At 34.5% G+C, this 23,954-nt stretch overlaps 1 protein-coding gene across 3 annotated transcripts in view; it reads left to right on the top strand.

The window, feature by feature from the left end:
* The first annotated feature begins 8,989 nt into the window (after positions 1 to 8,989).
* Positions 8,990 to 23,954, top strand: part of sn (fascin domain-containing protein singed) — a 163,016-nt gene continuing 148,051 nt past the window's right edge. For 2 of the 3 annotated variants that reach the window (XM_085949740.1, XM_085949739.1), the window contains exon 1: positions 9,001 to 9,394. The gene's annotated coding sequence lies outside the window, so the exon portion shown is untranslated. Of the gene's footprint in view, positions 9,395 to 23,954 lie in introns of all 3 variants that reach the window. The other variant, XM_085949738.1, reaches the window with a different exon arrangement.

The following is a 23,954-nucleotide window of genomic DNA, read 5'->3' on the forward strand; positions in this document are numbered from 1 at the left end:
CTCTGATTCCGCGAGTTATCTGGCATAAATTAACCACAATATGTTGTTTTTTTAACGAGTATTTTATCCAGAACAAGGACTCAATGAGTTGGGACGAGGTTCAAGTTATACGACGGTAAGGCAAATAAAATACTGGCATAATCTGAACTAGGCTTAACAATTGAATACAAGCGATGGAAACCAGTAGTCTGAGACCTTCCCAAAGAAAATACTAATCAAGTGTTCCGAAAGGAAAATGCAATGCTGGGAATCATTAAAATCTGCATAAAATTATGTATTTCTGAGTTTGTACATTTTCCAAGAGCGGATATATATCAATTACGCGTGTAGCGTTCCGCCTTTCTTGCATGGTAATGAAAAAAAACATGATTTCTATTCGATATAAATCACACTCCCATATATTATACTGTTATTAAATATATTATTTGCTGTATGTACAACTACTTCACAATAAATTAACCACGCATAAAATCTATGGGTATGTTATCAAGAGAATATTAGTAATAACAATCTAGGAAGATATTGATTGTAAATAAAATTGAATACCTACACCATAATATTATTTTTCAGGAAGTAACATATGGATAGTTAGATATTATATTGATGTATTGATATGTACAATAATAACGGTTACATTTCCGTTATTTTCATTGGTCACTATTAACACGAAAGGCATTCTATACACCAGTGGCGAAGGGTGAGCTTTGGAAACAGGTAGGCTGTGGAGAAAGCACACTTGTTAGATGTATTTACGGGAAATAAGAAGATATTCCGACATAACTACTGATGAATAGGTAGATACACAAAAACCGATGAAATTTCAAAAGCTCACTGATGGTATAAAATTAAGCAATTAATTTGAAATATGTATTTTCCTAAATATAAACGCAAGATACGCTCAAAATATATTGAAAATATCCGTTGTTGTGAATCTTGTCCATAAGAATTTATAATTTAACCCGTAAACTAGACATTTTAAAATAGTTCTATATTTAAAACACAGACTTAGATACAATATCAGATTTCAACTGACATAACTGGCTGAATAAATTGTCTTAGTCTATGAATAAACTAACTGACAAATAAAAATCACGAGATAAATTATTTGTCATTTTTAACAACAATTAATATTTATATGTGATCGAATCCCATAGAAATTATTTTTTTAAATTATCTTATAAATTATTTTGAATAAATGTGCACTTACTTAAAACGTAAGCGCTCCGCAAATAGCTTATCAATTTATATGGGCCGCCGCAGACGTCTTGAAATTATGAGAAACATAAAAAAAGTTTTCGATTCACGCGAACATAATCCATACAACATGTGAAGCGAAACGAGATGTCGCTTATTTTTTTAAACCTTTGAGACATGCCATAAATGGTGCTTATTGAAATAGTGGAAAAAATCGTAAAATTATTATGACGACAGATGTCGTTAGGCATATTGAATATATTATTATGTGATTATATTATTAAATATGTCAATATAAAATTAAAAAATATTTTTCTTAAGAAGGTAGGCTTTAAATAATTGCCTAGTATGGAGTCTTCGCCACTGCTATACACAAGGCGGTTATTGACGGCTCTTGGCGGTTATCTACAATAATTGGTGAATTTGTAATACGGCGAAAATTAGTTTGGTAGATATGTCGGTCAAATTCGGGTATGTTCGTGCTGGCGTATCCAGGCAAACCCCAAAATTTTGTATTCGAAACTTCAAACATGTCAACATAACCTACAATTTTATTAGTCATGTCAACTCAGTATAATGGCGAGAGGAGTGTGGTCAACGCGCTGAGATGACTATTCACTTCGATTTTGACAAAGAAGGAGAAGAAGTAATTGTTCTTTTACCAAAATAATATTTTTTCTGTTTCTGGGATGGGGTGGGGGGGGGGGGTTCCGAACCTGAAACTCTTTGTGTGTGCGCCTGGTCATTGGCTAATATCATTCATGTATATTTGGCTATTCTTTTTGTTAATTAATTTAAAAGAGAGGAATAGTCTTTAATATTGAATAAATAATAAAGCAGTTTTGTATTTTATGATGTTCATGGAAATTTGGCGTGTTATTTTATTAGATATTACTAAATAATTCACTAATTCAATGTTCATATTGTAATACATTAATAACAACAATGGAAAAAGAATACAACTCCACAGGGATAAGCAGATCATACACTGCTTATATATTATTGATGCCACGTACATCCACCAAGCTTTATAAGTTTGTCAATCCAGGGGGTTTTAGGGCGTCTCTGTGGGCGTCTCTGTGGGCATTTAGTGTCCCTTGGATACCATTGTAAATGACGGCATTTGTACAATGTTTGTTCACTTGCCGAGCGACATTCCAGCCCATTTCCATTAGTTCATCAGCTTATTGACCTATATCTTGTCTGCTTCCTTATACATTGGTTTCTTTTGTGATTTTTACTCTCGCCACACTTCTCCAGTTACCGGGTCTTCCTATATGAAGCCAGTCCACTTCTACGGCGTCAGCCCATCTCCTTCTTGGACGGCCTCTGGGTCTCTTCCGTTGGGGTAGCCACTTCGTCATGATCTTTGGCGCTCTAACTTCAGGCATTCTCTCCACATGTCCCGCCCATCGTAGTCTTTGGGACTTACAGTATCTTATGATTGTTTGCTGTTCAATCAGCTCTTCCAACTCGTGGTTAATTTTTATTCTGTAGTTCCCATTTTCCAACGTGGGTCCAAAGATTTTGCGGAGTATTTTGCGCTCGAAGACAGCTAATTTGTTTTCCTCGTTTTGAGTTAAGCACCAAGTCTCACAGCCAAAAGTGACCACTGGCCTTATAATTGTTTTATAAATTAGAAGTTTACTTCTTCGGCCTAGAATTTTCGACCCCACCAGTCGCTTGCAGGCATGCCAGCATTTATTCCCGGAGTAAGGCGGATTTTTATCTCCTCTGCTGTCTTATTTTGGGTATTTAGGCTGGATCCGAGATACGTGAACTTGTCCACTCCTTCATATGCATGCTGTCCTATGTCTATATTCTGCAGCGGTACCTGATCGCGTGTGCTGACCATATATTTAGTTTTTGACTGGTTTATTTGCAGCCCCGCGTTTTCTGCTTTTATTTTCATAGTGCCACCATGGTCGATCATCCTCTGAGCGCACATCTGTGTTGTATTGTTATCTACCCATCCTCTTATGTTGGTTTCACGAGCTATGGATTCCACCACAAGGTTAAAACCATAGTGGATAGCGCATCCCCTTGTCCTTGTCCAGTTTACTCATTTTGCACCGTGACAACTGCTTGAGTATCCGTCAGTGTGGTCTTTATTAGCCTTACTAGTTTTAAGGGAATTCCCAGTATTTTTAGGCTTTGCAGCATCTTATCCCTATTCACGCTGTCGAAAGCTTGTTTAAAATCAATAAACAGGTGGTGGAGTGTAAGGTTGTATTCGTGCGCTTTCTCCATAGTTTGCCTCATGAGATGGATGTGATCTATGGTGGATCTATTTGGTCGGAAGCCGCATTGGTATTCTCCTAGGATTTCCTCACCATAGATCATTAACCTGCTATACAGTACAGATGCGAAAACTTTATAAGCTGTGTTTAGAATTGTGATCCCTCTGTAGTTATCGCACGTTATTTTGTCTCCCTTTTTCAGAATAGGCACGATTATACCCATCTTTCATTCCTTAGGTAGAATTTCTTTTTCCCAAATATTGAGAATTACGAGGGTGGGTCAATAAGTCCTTAGAAAAGCCGACAGGTGGCGCGACTAGTACTGCAAGCGGTTTGTTTTCATGCAGCGGCACTACCGATTCAGTATGCTGCGAAGTTTCAATCAGATTGGTCGGGTTGTTGTGTGTTTCTCGTACATTTAAAAAAAAATTGCTTGTGGAAAATGGAAAAATGGAAAATGGAGAAAATTGAGTTTAGAGTTGTTATTAAACATTTTAATATAAAAGGGTTAACAGCAAAGGACATATAAAAAATGAGTTGGATTTAGTTCACGGCATATCTGCTCCTTCACTTGCAACTATTTATAACTGGTTAAATGAATTTAAACGTGGTCGTACATCAACAAAGGATGAACCACGCTCAGGACGTCCTGTAGAGGTGACTACACCAGAAATGATCAATAAAATCCACGATATGGTGTTAAGTGACCGAAGATTAAAGTTGAGTGAGATAATTGAGGTTACAGGGATCTCAAAAGGTAGCGTCATTTCTATTTTACATGACAAATTGGGCATGAAAAATATTTCTGCAAGATGGGTGCCGCGTTTGCTCACAGTCGACAATAAACGCAGTAGGGTGGTGGCCTCTAAAGCCCTGTTGTCGCTCATGCAACGCAATCCGGATGAATTTTTTCGTCGCTTTGTGACTGTAGATGAAACATGGATACACCACTATAAATACTCCCGAGACGAAAGAACAGTCAAAGCAGTAGATTGCGAAGGCAAACCATGTCCAAAGAAGGCGAAAACCGTAAAATCAGCTGGTAAGGTTATGGCTACTGTATTTTGGGATGCACGTGAAATTATTTTCGTTGACTATTTGGAAAAAGGAAAAACAATAACAGGGGATTATTATGCATCTTTATTGGACCAGCTAAAAAACAAAATTGAAGAAAAACGGCCTCATTTAAACAGGAAAAAAATCCTCTTTCATCAGGACAATGCCCGTGTTCACACATGTTTACGATCAATGGCTAAAATTGAAGAATTGAAGTTCGAATTGGTCGACCACCCACCGTATTCGCCAGATTTAGCCTCCAGTGACTTTTTCCTTTTCCCAAACTTAAAAAAATGGCTAAGTGGACAACGTTTTTTTTCAAATGAAGAAGTCATCGATCGGACAAATGCTTATTTTGAGGACCTTCCGAAAACTTATTTTTCTGACGGTTTAAAAAAAATTGAGAAACGTCTAACCAAGTGTATTGAGCTCCAAGGAAATTATGTTGAGAAATAAAAAAAAATACAAAAATAAAACCTGTTTTAATGCTTTTTTCTAAGGAATTATTGACCCACCCTCGTATCTTGTGGATATTTGCTTCCAGTGTTGGGCCACCACTCTTTATCAGCTCAGCTGTTTTCAATAACACACTGACGACTTAAAATTGAACGATTAGTTTATATTAAGTATTAAAAAATCATTAGAATAATCAAAATTATTTTTAATTTTTAAAAACAATGTAAATGTATTTACATGTCATTGAATGCCATAGAATTATTTTTTTAAATTATCTAATTATTAATTATTGTTATAATATATAATACACACAAATTATAGGCTTACGTATTAGAGCCTATCGTTTTGTATAGACTGCTCCGGACATCCTGAAATCACGTGACATAAAGTTCATAAAAAATTATCACTATACACGACAAATAATAATTAGATAAATTTGTTAAAGACAGATGACAAAGTAGAAATATATACGACAGATTAAATTATTTTTATAAAATAAAGTGATTATATAAATAAGTAGGTACCTACGTCAATATGCAATAAAAAAATATTTTTCTTAATAAGGTAGACATTAAATAATCGCCTAGTATGGAGTCTTCGCCACTGATATATATAATCTATAATACATTTTTTGACAGGATATTTCAAAGAAATGCGAATTTCTTTTCCTGACGTATCGCCAACCTTTGCCTGCCTCAATATTCAATAGATAATCAGGTAAGAAGTTTATAAACTATTATTACCTTATTACGTTGTTCGTCCAAGATTCGTATATTAGGTATATTATATGCATACTATGACAAAAAATCGAATAGATAAAATTTAATATTTTCAGAAAATTAACGAGCGCTCCGGTTCGTAAAACTTTCAATTCCGGGTGCTGCTTTTTGTGAATTTAAAATCCTTTGACTATTTATTAAATAATCCTCATATCTTTCAAAAGATTCATATTACATATTATTACTTTGTGTGTTTTTAGTACCAAGCCAAAAATGTCATTAGCACTGGGTGTTCATGCAGGCAGTGATCATAAGAACACATTGGTCACGAATGGTTTTTTGTTTTACACACTTTACACTTTTGATGGCATCAGAGATCGATTAAAACGTCGTAATATCGACATTCTTCCGGAGAAAAGTCGACATGCCACCGTTAGTCTCGCTTCTCGCCCAAGGTATTCCGTCCATCACACATCAATATCAATATACCACGAGATAGTTCAATGGCTTTTGTTTCTTCATATTATGCATCTACTCATATTATTATGTTACATTGTTTTACGTCACTTTGATAGAGTAACTGGACATGATTTTCTTTCACGCGGGAAAGAATGATATTGTCAAAGATGTTGACGAAAACCTAGTTATATACTTCAATGTAGAGATGGAGCCAGTGACACCAAGCACACTAAGCACACCTATATACTATGTAGAATGTCGCCCCTTTTCATTTTACCACGTTTTTCTTAGCTCGTATTCTTGTTTGTCCGGTGGTTGTTTATCCAGTACAAATCTTGCAATCGATTTTTAACTAACTTCCCGACTAGCTAGACATTTGAAACTTTTAGAATATATCAGAACACGATGCCAATGGATTCTTTTAATACTTTTAACCGTCTTTAAGTAGAATTGAATTCATTTTAAGTTAATTCTGTTTTGTATGAAAAGTTATTTCGGAAGAAATCCGTAATCCAATCCACTATTATTGGTTGCTAAGGGGGTGGTCCTAGCAACTAAATTATTAATATATACGTGCGTTACTATGGAAATCAAAATGACATTTCAGTATTCTCTACTTGTTTGTTTGTTTGTTGCAAAATAGCAAAAAAATGATTTGTTGACAATTATTGCCTTATTTGTCCTATATTATTAATACATAGAATTGTCAAGTTTATATGATTCAACAGAAAATTTAAAAACGTGGTAAGTATATAAAAAGTTCCTTTTGTCTTGTAATTATTTAGTATCAAATTGTTTGAAAATTCGTGAAGTACCTATTTTATTACGTATTTTAGGATAGACGAAACACAAAACATCTTTTAATTGACATACACAAATAATCTACATTCTACTGCAATGTCCACGAAATCTACACGACAGGTTTAGAGACATCTCTCTGAAAATTTTCCCTATACGATAAGCCGGCATTATAATATATTATATTATAATGACAATTAGTATTTTACAACAACAGTTATTAATTACTTTTTTTATTCAACGAATAATTCACAAGATTTAAGAATGTAACGTTCCCAATTATTGAACATATAATTTTGAAAACACTTCTGACAAAATATATTATAGCCCACGCACATAGACCATTATACTAAAGGCACCATACTCAATTACGACAAATTTTACTACTTACCTACTTTGATTTTAAATACAAAAGCCGATAGCCAATAGTAGCTCAAAGAGAGTACTATAAGAGCCATTAGTTAAAATTTGTCGTCGAAATAATAGCCAAAACATATTTTATAAATATAAGAATATTTTTTAACGATTATGGTTTGGTTGTGCAGGGCTTAATGAATTTAAAAAATCTAATTAAAACCATGTGTAATATTTATTCTTAACTCAACGAAAACAAATTTAATAAATATGAGTGAAGTTGTCGGATCACCCATAGCAGACCTAAACTATCGTGGTTTGGTTTAGGCAGGGTTTAATTGAATTAAAAAAAAAAATTTTTTAAACACTATTTGCGACTTGTAGTGTTTGTCCAATGAAAACAAATACGTATGACTGATAAAATTTAGTGTGCACTATTTATGTAGGATCCAGGCTGCCTCTACCCTTCGCGACTGGACAATATTATACTATGTACCTATTTGTGAACGAACCAACATATGATGTATAGGTAGGTACTATTGAGAAAGTCTCGTATTGAATTTCAGTTGTTATTCTTTTAACTTGAACATGGATAATAAAAATTACGATTAAGCAACTACCTATGTAAGAGGTTTTAGTACCTAAGCAACTTTACTATCATATTACATAAAATAAATAACTTAAATATTTTTTACAACGTTTTTATTAGCTCGTATTCTTGTTTGTCCAGTACAAATCTTGGAATCGATTATTAACTAACTTCTTGACTAGCTAGACATTTGAAACTTTTAGAATATATCAGAACACGATGTCAATGCGTTCTTTTAATACTTTTAGCCATCTTTAAGCAGAATTGAATTCATTTTCAGTTAATTCTGTTTTGTATGGAAAGTTGTTTCAGAAAAATCCGTAAAATCCGAAAAAGTAGAAGACTATTATTGGTTGCTAAGTGGGTGGTCCTAGCAACTAAATTATTAATATATACGTGCGTTACTATGGAAATCAAAATGAAATGTCAAAATGACATTTCAGTACCTATTCTATAGTTGTTTGTTTGTTCTTTATTTACTTCATATCAAGTACAAGTTTGAGCATATAGAGCATAATAATTCAACAGAAAATTTAAAAACGTTGTATATAAAAAGTTCTTTTTATCTTGTAAAATCCGGAGCTCTGTAAATTCGTATAAATCAGCGCCAACTACTTACCGTGCATCGTCGCTTCAACCGCGGATCTAGCAACTTTTCCAGGTATACATTACATATTATGCATTACCTATGTTTAATTTTCCTTACGAGAGATAAAAAGTCAATCGATTTTTGTTTACTCCATGTGACATATTTTTGTGGTCGACAGTAAAGTTGGCAACACTGAATTGGGTATTGGGCACAAAGTTGTGCAAATCTACTAATGTTCATAAAAGGGGATTATAATGTGGAAAGCTTATTCAAATGCGAATAACGACATAAAAATGTCAAGTGTTATCTTACGTATTTTATAAACGTATTAAATTTAATAATTAATCATCATCTTGCGAGAATTTTTTGAACCCCGCCATCGTGAAGGCCTAAATACTTTTCGAAGCATCACATCCCTGGCCGCACGAATTGCATTCATTGGCCTGCAACTTCCGCGTCTGATTGGTCGACAGCAGTTACCTGTATCCCGCCGCTAACTTCAGCCAGTTCCGTCCCGCGTATTCATCTGTCAGTCAGTCTCAGAGCGTCGTGAGTAGATAGCGCAGCGTTCGTATCAACCCCTACACGATAAATAAATGAAAAACAAATCGTAAAATAAATACAATACGTTCCAAATTACCCGTGCCATTTTGACATATCCCGCTCTCAGTGTGGTGGCGCTTGTATACGTTTAGTTAAACTTCCATTTTAACCGAATAAAAATACTGCTTGTATTTGATTCCGCGATATTTTGTCTGTTTGTGTATCAACCATTTTTTTTGCAAAGTCGTGTTTTTTGACATAACAACCGGTACTTTGAAGTCTAGTCTGATTGTCGATTGTGTGCTCCATCAGTTTTTCATAGGTTTCTCGGAGGATATTGTGAATTTGTGATTGTATTCTGTTACCGATTGTCTTGTTCGATTTCTCCACATTGAAGGTAGGTGTAAATAAATTATTGTTTTTGCACGATTTTTGCCGTTATTGTGAGAATCGAGATCGGAAGAACGGCGACTTGTGGCGTGACATTGATTATATTGTATGTCCTGTCTGATGTTGTGATGATTTTATGCAGTATTGTTGGAAAATAAATACTATAGCTCGAATGCAGATCGATTTGCGACGGTATACCCCGCACGACGGGGGGTGGACCGGGCTTATTGAACACACCCTCTCAGACAGCCAAGCTATTTTCCATTATTCACTGTCTGTGACACATTGCTAAATTAAATTTGCAAATCATCATTTTGAATTGTAACCATTTCTATACAAATATTACCTATCCATTGATAACTCCCAAGTACTTAATGACGTACGGATTTGAGATGAAAAGATGCCTACCTAATTATTATTTTCTCTCTGTTACCTACTGAATTTTTTTCAGGCACGTCTTAGATTTAAATTAAAAAATATTCTAGCATAGTTATAAGCCACTGATAATGTAACCAAAGCCACTTTTAAAATTATAAAGTGAATGAATTTCTTTGCAATAATCCAGATGATTTTTAAATGTGTAGATGGACAGACATCCACATACGACTAGGGATTGGAACATCGAAATTATGGGATTAGTACAAAGTCATGGAAGTCCCAAAACTCCCAAAACAAAAAAGATAATTTGCTGGAATTTTATCTTCAGTTTTTGTAATATGAAAATGGTTTTTTGCCAATGAACAATTTGTTTCACGATAAATGACATTTTTTTATTATAAGATTTACCATAGGTAGGTACATTAGTCAAGTATGGATATGTTTTTTTCTTGCAATCCCAAAAAATACACGCAATTCTATATTTTTACGATATTTTTTTAAACTAAATACCTATTATCAATGACATATTAATGTCATTGCCTATTATACCTAATTTTCCAAATTTTTATGAAGACAGGGAATGAACTAATAATAAATAAATTGGTAAGTATATTAACTAAGTAATATCTGTTAAAACCGGGGTCGGCAAACAGAGGCGCGCCAAGCGGAGGTGTTAGGGGTGCAAAACACCCGGGTGGCAGGCTTCAGGAGACGGCACAAGTTCTAAGATAATATATACATAATAAATTCTTTTTTAACTCTACAACAGGCCTAGACGCCCCAATGACAGTAGTGTAGCTTAAGAGTAAGTAGTGTATTTAGTAATAGGAGTGAAATAGACACCCATGCTTTGAGAAAATCACATACATATACATATTGTGACCACATCGAGAATCGAACCTGCAGCTCCCAGATGAAAAATCAGAGCCTTACTCATTGCACCACGACATACGTTGATAATAGCATAATATGTCTATCTTATATAACCATATAGTTTTTATTACATATTTTGTTCCTTTATTATATTATTAGGTACATACTCACTAAGTAAGATCCTATCCGTAAGTTCGAATCCGGGCCTAGAAAAAAATTACCATGTTGTTTTTCAACGTGTGTTTGGACCCAGAGTATGGACCTTGATAGGTGGAGGGAGTGGCTTATGTAGGTACATTTCTCGTAAAAAAACTTTTTATATAACCTCCACTCTGTAGTGGCCCATATGATCTTCTTAGGATTGAACATGTAACCAAAAAAAAAATTAAAACTCAGATAGCAACCCCTACTAGCACACTTCTCGATATTTCAGATAAGTGCCACCTCTGTTTGTATGTGCATAAAGTTATGTTTATGAATTCCTACATATTGAAGAAAACGTACCTCACACTCCAAGCATTTTCATATAGGTACCTATAGTCATGGCCCCCACATTCTGAAGCGGGCCCCCAGGCTAGCATTTTTGGCGGGTACCCCTACCTATCTTTAAAGATAAAGGCAGTGTGACGCTCTACAGTAGCGTTTTCCAAATAGTGTACGCGGTAAAATTAATGTGTGTATTTAGTGTTTTTTTTTTTGTATATTTTAATACATCCATTTGAATTATGGAGTTGTCGAGTATGGATACACAATAAAAAAATGTATCGTACAACCACATACTATTAAATAATAACATTATTGGAGAAAAATAGCACCGCAGGCGACTTTTTGTACTATGAGAGAGAATTTCTGATGTGTGTTTATATGACTTATCTGGTTGACTTGCCTCGGCGGGCCCTTCCTGAGCCCGGGCCTCCAGGCTAGAGCCCTGTCAGCCCCCCTTTTGTGGAAGCCATGCCTATAGTATACGGTCATCTCTTCCCGATAAGAAAACTCACGGCGAACTGTGCCACGGTGAAATGTTTTACGTACAATTTATATGTCACACCGTCCTAGACTGCACGAATTAAGTAGTAACAATTCCAATTCTAAACCCGCTGTGTTAATGAAATATACGTTTTTTTTGATAATTTATATTATAACAATGTGTTAAGCAAATGGCCAAGAAAACAACACCGCGGTGTATGATGGACTCTTCTGGTTAACTCCGTCTCATAGGACAATCGAATACCTACTTAATTTTGTTGCGAAGCCTACTCGCCGGTCGCTGATTTCTATCGCATGCTTTTCACAATACCATTTTTATGCACCTATTGAAGTCGTGTCCAGGTTCTACCTTAGCCTTGGCAGGATGACATTTTGTCTGCCCACATCCGCCCTTTGTTCTCCACCACTGCCCCTCGCGGGCGACCTCCCACGTGACCCTTTTCTCATTTCATTGTAGGTATGATCTTATAATTCTACAGGAATGATTCTTGGATACCGTGATTGTAGATTGTAGGCATTTGGGAGGAGAAGGAAATATTAAGGCTATACTTCAGCTGAGGCATGGTCTAAAAAGATCGTGACTAGGCGATGCGCGGATTGTGCAAATGACGCGAGCCGAACGAAATACAATTTGTCATAAAAATTCAACATGCGTCCTTTTAATGTTATGTTTATTATTATATTCGTAATAATAATAGTAGATATATTCATGTTTTCTTTTTCAAGTGCATGCGGAACGTTTTTTAGTCATCTTTACACGATTTAAGAATATATTTCTCCGACGCCATCACAAAACAAATTGACGTGCTCACACCTCTACTGTCAGTCTCCGAATGGCGACGACTGCGAAATTTCGTTCCACCTACTGTTGAAAATTATTTGCCGTTTCACTTATTGGTCGGAATGTTTTCGTCGTGTAATTTTCTGAAATTAATATCCGCGATTCAATGTTATTTATATTTGAAAAAAATGTCACATCCGAACCAGTGTTGCCGACTTTTTATGTTGATAATACACAAATACACAATTTTAAACGGGTGTAAAAAAAGTCTTTAATCTCTTTGTGTAGTAATGATGAATTTCTGTAAAAACTACACGGTTAGTTTTTGTATTAAATCGATAAAAAGTACATATGGTATTTCTGGCTTATTTAGCGTACATATATCGTCACTGTTCTGGCAGAAGACACTAATTCGAAAAAAATGACATATTGAGTTAGTTATACCAAAATGTTCCTTAATTTACTGTCTGGAAACCTTCTTAATAAGTAAACAGTCTTTATTTTAAAGTTATCCTTTTTACGATTACTTAATAAACTCACATGATAGACCATTTCAAACATTTTAACAACTTAGAAGTCAAATTACTCAAAACTAGTATTCTCCAGTTAGTGTGTTCTGCCAGAACAGAGACGATATACAGTCAGTAGAACCTGAACGTTTGGCGAAATCTGTAAAAATTACCCCTATTGCAATTTATGCAAGAGTTAATTAATTTTTAATTGCATACTTCTATGTACTTTTGGTTGTTATAGAACAACCGTAGACGCATTAGCAGAATATGGCAATTATGCTGATGTATAGAAATGAATGCATATTTTTTAATTCTTCCGTCTCACGCAGTGACGTCCCTAGATAAAATGCCGCCCCTAGGCAGCGCCAGAATACCGCCTCATTTTGTATACAGTATTTTTATCATCCTTCCAGTCCAATATCTAATAAAAGTGTTGTATGGATACATTACTAATAAAATATCAGACTAATTATTCGCAAATCTGCACGTGTCGTTTCGGGTCACCAAGAACGTCGAAAGGCAACGGAAGTAAACTAGATACCGCGAACCCGACAAAACCAGTGAGCTGGATTTTTTAATTGAAAGATACTTTCGTTATTACTAAGTTTAGGTAGCTATTTATATACATTACAAATGATTCTCCTCGATTTGCCGCCCTTCGAGTAACTGCCGCCCCCAAGCGACGCTCAATCTGCCTACCGTCACAGGACGTCACTGGTCTTACGGTGTAGCTAGAATTCATTTCTCAATAGTTTTCATCTGTACAAACTCGGGCAGACTCTGTATGTCCATGGTCTTTTATGAAACCTTCATCAAATACATCAACGTATAATGCGATTAAAATGTCCAGCTGGTCCATTGGTATTTTCTATATGCGTACGAATGACTCTGAAACTTGAATGCAATTTATGGCAGAATATACCCATTAAAATCTAGTGCCCACTGAAGGAACGAGGGTTTCGTCAGTGATGTAAAACTTGTACTCATACAGATACTGTCAAAGAAATTAATTGAAAAGCTGATAACCAGCTTTAAGAGCATAATTTAGTGAAACGGCAAATAATTTTCAACTATAGGTGCGACGAAATTTTGGACTCGCTGGCGATCGGAGAGCGAAAGTCGAGCTGTGAACACGTCAATTTGTTTCGTGATGGCGACGGGGGTATTAATTCTTAAATCGTGTAAAGATGACTAAAAAACGTTTCCCATTTACTTGAAAAAGAATACATGTCAATGAATATATTATTATTGTTACTAATAGAACATTAAATGGACGCATGTTGGATTTATATGACAAATTATTCATTTGCACAATCCGCGCATCGCCTAGCCACGATTTTTTTAGACCATGCGTCAACTGAGGTGTAAGCCTTAAAAAATGCATGTAATATTTACTGCATTCGATTTCTACAAAATTTGTTCTGGGCATCTGGTTATACTTATTTTATTTGAGCTTTCTGTTAGCATTATTATTAATTTGGTGCTTTTTATTTATGCTGAAGATACGGCGTCGGGTCACGAGGAGGCGCGCCATTCGTCGTCACCACCTCCAAAATATCCTCTCATCTCGATGGACTTTGTAAGACTATCACGCGAGATGCATCATAAAATGTAATGTTCAACTTGCTAAGTATGCGTCATAAAAATAATATGTTAATTCCATTATATTTATTAAAGTCACGTGCAATGTCTACGTTAGTATTTTACTAACAGTGCCATAGTTCACATGTTTCTGCCAAGATTTATTTTTGCCATAATATAGAAATGCAAGTACTTAGGCATGCATTTACCAGAGTATTTTTAGGCCTTAATAACTTCATAATAACCATTGTGAATGTTTCGCATTGTGACTTGCACACATCTACAGTGACGTCCCTATACAAAATGCCGCCTATAGGCAGCGCCAAAATTCCGCCCCATTTTTTATGCAGTATTTTTTACCATACTGTCATGACTCCAATATCTAAAAAATGTGTTGTATATATATGTTACGCCGAATGTGCGAAATTGAATATTACATGAAATGGGCAAAATTTTGTCTAAATCATGAAAAATGCAAGCCCGTTGCCTTATTCATGAATTAGACAAAATATCTGGAGAGTGCGTGAAATCGGCAGTAATTTTTCTGCCTACTTCATGTCTTGGACAAATTAGATAGTAGCGCTACGGTTTTTTTTTTGCAACTAAACTAAATGTATCAAATGCTCATGGATTGGTCAAAATGTACATTTATATTATCTATGGTCAAAATAGATGATCGCGCTCCGTGGTGTTTTTTGCAACTAAACAAATGTGTCAAATGTCATTGATTTGAATGACGTTCATATCCATTTACTATGCGCAAAAAAAATCTAGAACTATAATATGATAACGGAAGAATTTTCTTGAAAAGTATTTTCGCGATTTGATTCGTGCTTGGGTATCAATTGTGCGATGGTCGATTGAATGTTTGTGATAGTTTGTTGACACTTGATAGCTAACCTCAAAATGGACATTCAGTTGAATAATTTAATTCAGAATTACAAAACCTAACCTAATAATAATAATATTATATTATGTCCAATTATAACTAATAAAACCATCCGTATTAAATTTACTTTTTCTTCTGTCATGTTGACAGTTCAAGAATTCCATACCGTGGCGAATTCATGTACTCAGCAGAAAAATTACCTAATTCATGAATAAGGCAACAGGCTTGACTATTACATGAATTAGCCAAAATTTTGCCCATTTCATGTAATAGTCAATTTCGCACAGTCGGTGTAACATATACATTACTAACAAAATAACACCACTAAACATACAAAATTAAATTTAGATATAAAAAGCGCCGCCCCCAAGCGACGCTCAATCAGCCTACACCCACAGGACGTCACTGCAAATCTACTGTCGGGAATATTCATATGGTTATATTAATATAACCTTAGTGGAATTTCCAGGTGTCTTTAAAACATAATTCAAATATACAGCCATATTTTCTTTCAGTAGAATATTCGATAGACTCAGTACAGTCTATCTATGTATAGGTAAATCCTAAATTCAATTATGTTATAATACTTAGAAACATGTGGCTGTGTTGTTATTTTTTAATTTTGAAATTTGTTTACGCGATTAAAATCTACTAAATGCCTAGTATGGAGTATTCGCCAGTGTCATCATTAAAAGCCCATTAAAACTTCTTACGTCCAACTACTCTTCCGTTTTGGCAATTGAGAAATCTAGACATGCATAAAATGCTTTCATGTCCCTAAATAGAGAGATTATTTCGATTTGTATTAATAAATATTTTCGCAAGAAAGAGTGATAAAACAATTAATTAATATTAATGGTCTTGGTTTTCTTTCCGTGTTGTAAAAACTTTCATTATTTGTATGCAGATTTTCTATAGGTAATAAATTTTACACATATTGGGTGATAGTGGTCATCCATGCATGAAATAAGCACTTTCACTTAAACTAATTACATTTTCAATACAATCTCTTCTTTACAATACCAAAATCATCAAAAATCAGTCAATAAAAACTTAATCCCAGAGAAAGAGATTTGATTTCTTTTTACGTAATAATAATGATTTTACGTTATATTTATTACACAGCGATTATTACTAATTATATGACTGTTGGGTGAGTTGTAATTTTGACTGTTATGTTATCTACCAGTGAGTGCACTTTCCCGTCGCAATAACATAAGCAAAAATTTACAAACAAAAAATTGTTTTGTTAACAATATGCAGAATTTGAATTTCGAACAATATTAATTGATTTTACACCTTAACAGCTGTGAGTTGTTCGCCATTTTGTAATAATGTAATCATGCCTAGTCAAGACCATGACACACAATATTATTATGTCCGCAAACAAACTATACAATGGTTTTTGAACTTTTGCCCCTACACAAACGTACGTGTGTAGTCATTTGTTTGAGAATTTCGAAAATCAACGCACGTACACACTGGGAACATTGCTAACAAATTGAATGTAGTTTGGAAAGTCCATATCGTATATTTTTTTTATTTAATCAAAACAATATTTCACACGACCACGTGTCGCTACTTCTACGTAAAAAATCCTCTAAAGACGGTCACGCTGCTTGTTTGTCAGATAACTTGATCTGGAAGTAAGACATTTTTTATTTAAATTAGCAATATTTCTTCATTCTCTTTAAACGTGCCGTTATACCAGTGGCTAGTTTAGATACGTGGATGTCCGAGACACTGACTGATTTTGAGACACCGCACGATAAAAAGTAAAATAAACACCATACATTCCAACTACCGTCGTACCTAGCAATAATATATATATCTTTCTTCTAGAATGAGTGATGATACATAATAATATTAGCAGTTTTTTAGGATTTAATTTTAATTTAATAATTGTATTATTGACTGTTTTGAAATGTTTCAAAGCCCCCTTTTAAATATTCTGACGTATCGATTGCGTTAATATGTATCAAAAAAAATCGCCGCTGCATCATAGGAACGAATGCATGAATTCTTGAGATATTTTCATGTATCAATGATCGGATTACTTTATTTTATGATACCTAGGGCTTTACTTTTAAAACAAGGACATTGCACTTACCTACGCATTTGTGTAGGTACATACCGACTTTCTAAATTTCTTATGTGTTTTTTTATTATTTTTAATGGATAAAGGGTTGGAGAAATAATATTACTCAGCTGCATTTTTCACAGACTTTTTCGATTGGTCTCGCAGGCGGACGTGCCAAAAATAAAATCCAGAATTGCATGTGCAGACATATTAATTTAAGATGTCTGGTAAAATGGATATCTACCTATTTTCACTGGAAGACTTCAAACGTCATGGAATCCTGATATTTTTTTTCTTAAAATAAAGTCAAACGAAAAAATTACACTCGTACGATTTTCACAGCGATCGAGAATGGCGATATCACGGATTTTAACGATCTGACTGAGAACGGACAGTAATTATTTTTTGTACCTCTGCATTATAACGGTGTCATTGATTTTTCCAATTTGAGTGCGCTTTGTATTTAAGTACCTACACTTAATTATAAATAAGAACCTAACAGGTGCTGACGTTCATTATAATGCGGATGTTCCATTTTTAAAAACATATTTCAAGTAATATTTTCACAATTTACATTGTACCTAATCTCAAAACCAAGTTGTTTTACAATCGGTAACTGGACAAAACAGAACGGTGAGAAAACAGAACAGCCAGGGGAAAAATAAAACATTCATTTGAAGCGCCTAGTTTCAAAAGCCCCTAAAACGGTTTTTGAAAATTTTTGAGTTAGATATGTATTTAGATAGATATTTTTATTACCTATATTATGGCCAAAGATTGAGCTTGAAAAAACGCCAAAAACCGTATCTTAATACGTATGATCAAAAATTAGGGTACATTTCAAAACCCGCTAAAATGGTTGGGTGTGCTTTTCAAATACCCCTAAAATGGGAAGCCAAAATACTTATTACAAAATATTACAAAATAAATACATAAAATTCACAAATTTAATAGAAATGATTTTTTCTCATTTTTCTCAAAACTACCTAAAATCGTTTTTCTCAGAACTACATAAAGTCGTTTTAGGGGCTTTTGAAACTAGGCGCTTCATTTTGCAGTATTTAAATATTTAATAATTAAATACTTATAAAACTTAAGTTTATAACAGAAATATAATATATATCTATATATTTAATATGGGTATAATATAATTAAAAACCTCAATTTATCTGCTTGATTTTGATAATCATGCACAATTTACTAGAGTCTGTATTCTATAAGCTAACGTCGTTCGCGGATGGAAAACATTGTGCCATCGCGTTCGACTGTTGCAAGGGAGGGAACGAGAAGGAATGCAGTGCTGATTGCATGAACCGCACGCCAGCTTATAGAAGACAGACTCTACACATAATTATTAACTCATTATTTCTCTGTTTTAAAATTTTATTATTATTGAAGTAAAATAACGCCGCAGGCGACTTTTTTATTATTAGAGGACATTTGTGATGTGTGTTTATCTAGGTTAGAGCCAGACCCCCTTGCGAGGGCCATGCCATACAATATTATATATTCGCGGTTTCAAATCATTATTAATTGTCACCAAAAATATATTCCCTCTTCCATCATTTCAATTGTAGTTTATCAATTTTCAGATTCTCACAAAAAAACATGTATGAAAGTGTGGTGTCCCAGAAATCTCAACACCTCGATAACAGGGGGTTAAGTCCACTTAAATATTCATTATATTTTATTAAATGATCGTTAATAACACGAGTCGTTTCGACGCTAGTCTTTAATTAGCGTCTTGCGTGCCACTTGCTTGTGTGTTAATTAATAATTAAAATAAAGCATTTTTATTTCTTAGCACGTCGCCGAGACGTTCTGATTGCTTCAAATTTCAATAAACAGTTTGTTTTTAACAATTTCAAGAATACTAATTAATTATTATTGCTTTATTGTCCGCATTTAGCGATACACGAATGCTGTACACTCCAATAATAAATGTTATTAGTAAATTAATTAGGCGATCTTTTTAATCCGCCACGTTACGCCTATGCGTTTTAATACATACGTAGTTGTTTAGTATGCGGTACCTACTGTAGGAAGAGTATTGGTTATAAAAGGTCCTATTGGCCTTTCAGTCGAGGTTTCCGTTTTGGTCCGTTCAGTTTTGAAACGCCGGTGTATTTAGACGATCGGTCCAGTTATCCGTTCAGTCTCAGTTGGGAAAAATGGCGATGTATCTTCTTCTTCTTCGGCCATATCCGCCCCTTAGTTGGAGCATATGGACACCACGAGGCGCCTCCAAGAATTCCTCGCCACTCGCCAGTCTTCTTGCATCGTTCCATGTCAAACCAGCATCCCATAGCTCCGCGTATACACTCTGTATGGCGATGTGTATTTACGTATTTTTTATCCACTAAAAATGAATATTATTTTGTATATTATTGTTGTAATTAACAATATTAAGAAATTTAGATACTTTTATTCCGGATATGACGGCCGTACATGACCAAAAACATGTAATGAAAAGAATTTCACATACTATGTAATGATTCATAACATCCAAAATCCGTCAAGGCATACGAAGAAAATATTGAATAACGCAAATATATTTTATTTATATTGAAATGATTAAGGTACGGCTAATAAAAATCAGCAGATTGTTTTAATTTTAAAATGGTGGGAATTAATCACACATCTCTTTAGTCAAAATTCACGTCAACAAAACATATTCAAACATTTAGACACATAAACTAAATATTACAAAGTAATATAGTTTTGACAAGTAGTCACATAGAAAAGGGAGGAAATTCACAAAGCGCAACTATAGTTCACTAAGATAGTAATGGTCGGCTATGGTCACGTCATTGCGCGAGACGTCATAATATTTCAGATCTGTCAAATTAAGTATGATATTACTGTAGAAATTGTCGTTTTAACAATAACATGATATTCTTTAACTTGATATAGACTTGACTAGGCTGACAGGGCTTTAGCCTAGGGGCCCGGGGTGGCGGGTCGATCAGATATAGGTACGAGATAAACACGCATCAAAAATTTGCTCTAATAGTAAAAAAAAAATCGTGCTATTTCACTAAGGGGATATTAACATTTAAAAAATTACGTTGTACCTGTAAGATGCAATTTTTGATTGATTTATGTTGATATTCGACAACTCCATAATTCAATTAGATGTATTGAAACCACAAAAAATCGTTAAAAATAAACTGAAGGCCCTTACTTTTACCTCTAACACAATTTTGAAAACGCTTCTGTTGTGCGTTACACGTCATGTCATTAAACTTAGCAATAAGTAGAGAATCCTGCCAAAGATCCTGACCGGGGGCTCGCTTGTTACATGTGGGGGGCATGATACAATGCTACAATAATCTAATGACACAAAATTGAGCACAAAATAATTATTATTATCAGCGTCTCTCATAACAAAGCAATAAAAATATTATTAAATTTCTCGGGGCTTGTAATTAATATCGGACACGCAATAACTAAACAAAGAGTTCACTGTTCTTAAATAATGGCTTCTCGCCCGTCTGTCGACGACGCTTCGAGGAGCGTGATTTTGCTTGCCGTGTTCAATGAATGGACTACGTTGTATTTTCGTTAATTCGTATCGCTGAGAAGCCAAAAACGGTGACTCATGGGGCAGGCGGGCACAAAGCGTCGTCAAATCCAGTGTGCGCTGGCGTATTTGATTACGTTGTATTTTTGATGATTCACATAGAAAATGCGCGAGCGACCCGTAAGCCTGCTTTAGTGGACTTTATGCCTTACTCTTGGAATTAGACGCCTCATATTATTGAATTGTGGACTTAACTGTTTTTGAAAAGATACTTGCTTTAATAATGTGAATGAAATTGACTGATTAGAAAATCTACAATGCGCTTCGCCGGATTGTTCATACCTTATATATTATATTAATTAAATGAATCGCTATGAAACAGCACTTGAATAACAATATATCATAATTTTATTATTTATGGGTGTAAGTTATTATAACTAGGCATAAAAATAAGCAACCAATTAAAGCATACATTAAACAGTCATTGCTTCTACGATCTGCATGACGATTCTGTAATTTTTAATCGGTTGGCTTACCTGCTTAGCACAATAGTCACGAATAGGAAACATTAGCGCAGTGATTGTCAACCGCGATCCCACTTACAACTTATATTCATGATAGAAATGTACTAATTATCCATTTATCATTATTTATTAATTATAAATGGAAACTCTGCAATTCTTAGTAGTACAGACTTGTGTGTCTCTGATAACTATCTTAGAAATCGGAAGCAACTGCTGTTTATTCTCCCGAGGTGCAGAACTAACCTGTCATTACTAATGCCAATTGAAAAGACAATAACTTTGTTAATCGTTTCGTATAATTATATACGCGAGAGTGAGTTAATTGAAGGAATATGACATAGGGTAGGTTAGGTACCTATACTTAGTTCACTCGGTGTGCTTCCATGTACTTTGTTTTACTCGTGTTACCATGTAGGTATTCTTACTTAAGTACATATTGTTATGTCATGAACACCTTAACCCTTTACTGCATAGTGTTGCAAATTTGCGACATTTCAAACTATTTCGATATAGCCAATGTCATCTGTGTAAATTATTAAATAATATCCTTTTTCGATGCCTAGAAAACTGTTTTACCATAAAAATCCTACTATACCGATTTTGTGTGGACATTTCAAGAAATAAAGCATTTCTGCATTATAGTCTTTGCATTTCTGCTTTGACAGTTGACGAATTCGTATGTACGCGAAAATTCGCATTTGTAAGTAAATAAATAAAAATGTACAGAATATTGAAATTGGTTGAATAAAAATATCTACTCTATAACCTAGCACTACCATCGCACTTCGTAATTCTGTGCACGGCTTGAAAATAGTCGGCCTTGGCCAGATGCACAAAGTGTTATCTATAATTAAAATTGCGAAGTTGTCATTGCTGATTAGGATGTGTTCCGCAGGTTCCACACTACTGCTGTTAGACGTATGTACAATAATAAATAATTCGCACGGTGTCAGTGTTAATTCAGGCATTCAAAGTCAGCAGTCTGTATCCGCCCGATGACTTGAAATTCCCCGAGCAAAACCGGAAACAGAATTGTCTGAATCAAATTGCCGCGCGAAAACTACAAAATAATTGAATACAATAATATTATTTATTATTCAATCTGGCAATGTCGCCTCGAAGGTGATGTACGGAATACTGTATCGTGATTACTGATTAGTTTACGTAAGGATGAGAAATACTCAGACTCAAAACAGACATTGAAAAAAACAATAAGTATGTGTATTTGCCAGACCCAGAATTCGAACCTGGGACCGACGACATTATAAGCCGACACGATAGCTGCTCGGCCATTGTGGGTTAAGTAAGCAAATATGTAGATATAAGTATAATATTTAATTTTTAATTACATTTGTTGGGGTTCTTGCGGGTCTATTATATACACAAGGCAGTGGCGAAGGGTGGAGGTAGGCTGTTAAGATCCGCCATAAACAGAGCACATTAAACTTTTTCAGACATACATTTTTGTTTTCATTGAAATAAGACTACAATTATTTACAGATAGTGTTGGTTAGTTTTTAAAATTCAATTAAACCCTGAGAACCAAGCCATAATAGATAATAGTCAAAAAATACATGTGTATCTATAAAATATCTAAAATTATGCAATTAAATCATACATAACTTTGAATATGTTATAAATAGAATAATATTTTTTATTTATTATAGTTTGGTTTAGGCAGGGCTTAATGAATTAAAAAAAATAACCAACAATATGTATTTTTAATCCAACGAAAACAAATAACTATGAATGAAAAAGTGTGCACAATTTTGTCGTATTGCCCAAATTAGGACCAAAACTATTATGGTTTCGTTTAGGCAGGGTTTAATTGATTTTTAAAAACTAACTTACACCATCTGTAAATTGTAGTCTTAGTTCAATAAAAACAAATATATATGACTAAAAAAGTTTAGTGTGCACTATTTATAGCGAATCTTAACAGCCTACCTCCACCCTTCGCCACTGCACAAGGCTGCTTTCGGTCTGCTACGGCAGCTGAATAGGGTAGGAAAGTATCGAATTATTAACACTTATTGTAACAATTACAATAATTTAGTTATAATCGTTACAATAAGTGCTATGTTTTAACAGCACCTCTCTTCTCTGTGATAAATTTTAGACCGAGATAGACAGTTTTGACAGTTCAGCGGGTCTATTCTATACACAAGGCTGCTAAAGTGATAAAGTGATAGTATTTATTACATACATTATGTATTGAGGTATTATAATTGTTACAATAAGTAAGCCGTCTCATCAGTCAAAACTGTCTCTCTCTCGCTCTAAATTTTATCTCAGCCAAGAGACGCACTGTTAAAATAAAGCACTTATTGCAACAATACCAACCAATTTATTGTAATTGTTACAATAAGTGCTAAGAACTCCATACAAACCTACCCCAGTTACAGGGCTCGAAATGGACCGGAGCGCCGTTCCTGTTCG

Source organism: Rhyacophila brunnea, unplaced genomic scaffold (genome assembly GCF_057557595.1).
Source record: "Rhyacophila brunnea isolate RB1 unplaced genomic scaffold, BYU_Rbru_1.0 scaffold_22, whole genome shotgun sequence".
NCBI lineage: Eukaryota > Metazoa > Arthropoda > Insecta > Trichoptera > Rhyacophilidae > Rhyacophila > Rhyacophila brunnea.